Source organism: Egretta garzetta, unplaced genomic scaffold (assembly GCF_000687185.1).
Source record: "Egretta garzetta isolate BGI_Z169 unplaced genomic scaffold, ASM68718v1 scaffold343, whole genome shotgun sequence".
In the NCBI taxonomy this organism is placed as follows: Eukaryota; Metazoa; Chordata; class Aves; order Pelecaniformes; family Ardeidae; genus Egretta; species Egretta garzetta.
The window spans coordinates 108,286-109,351 of NW_009259038.1; the positions used below are offsets into that span (position 1 = coordinate 108,286).

The following is a 1,066-nucleotide window of genomic DNA, read 5'->3' on the forward strand; positions in this document are numbered from 1 at the left end:
AGGGGGGGGGGGAGGTGGCGGGGGGCTCGGCGGTGGCGTGCCGAGAGCTTCCCGCGGCCGCCCAGCTGGTTTGGCGCTGACACAGGCACATGACAAAACGCTGAGCAAACACTTCCAGAAAGGCTAATAATACCCCTCCCGGCAGCTTTCGGTTCCTCTGGTGCCCAGCGAGCCACTGACCACCGCGAGGCTGCGGAATGAGGCACGCACCCAGGCGCCACCGGGAGCGGGCTGCATCCAGGGTGCTGGGGACCATTCTGGGTGCAAAACACCCCAGGGACCCCCCCTCACCATGCACTGGTGCTGGGCGATGGAGCCGACCCCTCCATGCTCATCCCTGTGGCCAGACCGTGCAGCAAAGCCCAGCCAGCGCCGGTGCGTGCTGGGCACGCTCGCCCACCCAGGCCAGGATTGGTGCCAGCGCAGTGTGACAAAGTTTTGGCCGGCCGTGATTCATACGGCACCTTCAGCAGCCCACGGGCTGAGTTGCCACCCCCTGTACCAAGGGGAAATCATGTCTAACCAATCTGATGGCCGCCTACGATGGCATGACCGGCTGGGTAGACGAGGGGAGAGCAGTGGATGTTGTCTACCTTGACGTCAGCAAGGCTTTTGATACTCTCTGCCTCATAGGGAAGCTCAAGAAATGGAGGTGGGATGAGTGGACAGTGAGGTAGATTGGGAACTGGCTGAGGACAGGGCTCAGAGGGTTCTGATCGGTGGGGCAGAGTCCAGTTGGAGGCCGGTAGCTGGTGGAGTTCCCCAGGGCTCAGTACTTGGCCCAGTCTTGTTCAATTTATTCATTAATGACCTGGACGAGGGGACAGAGTGTACCCTCAGCAAGTTCGCTGATGACACCAAACTGGGAGGAGTGGCTGATATGCTGGAAGGCTGCGCTGCCATTCGGTGGGACCTGGACAGGCTGGAGAGTTGGGCGAAGAGGAACCTGAGGAAGTTCAACAAGGGTCAAGTGCTGCCCCTGGGGAGGTTGAACCCCAGGCACCAGTACAGGCTGGGGGCTGACCTGCTGGGAAGCAGCTCTGCCCAGAGGGACCTGGGAGTCCTG

At 61.5% G+C, this 1,066-nt stretch overlaps 1 protein-coding gene across 1 annotated transcript in view; it reads right to left on the minus strand.

Annotated features, from left to right (window-relative positions):
• Positions 1 to 1,066, minus strand: part of SH2B3 (SH2B adaptor protein 3) — a 26,194-nt gene that overhangs the window by 6,020 nt on the left and 19,108 nt on the right.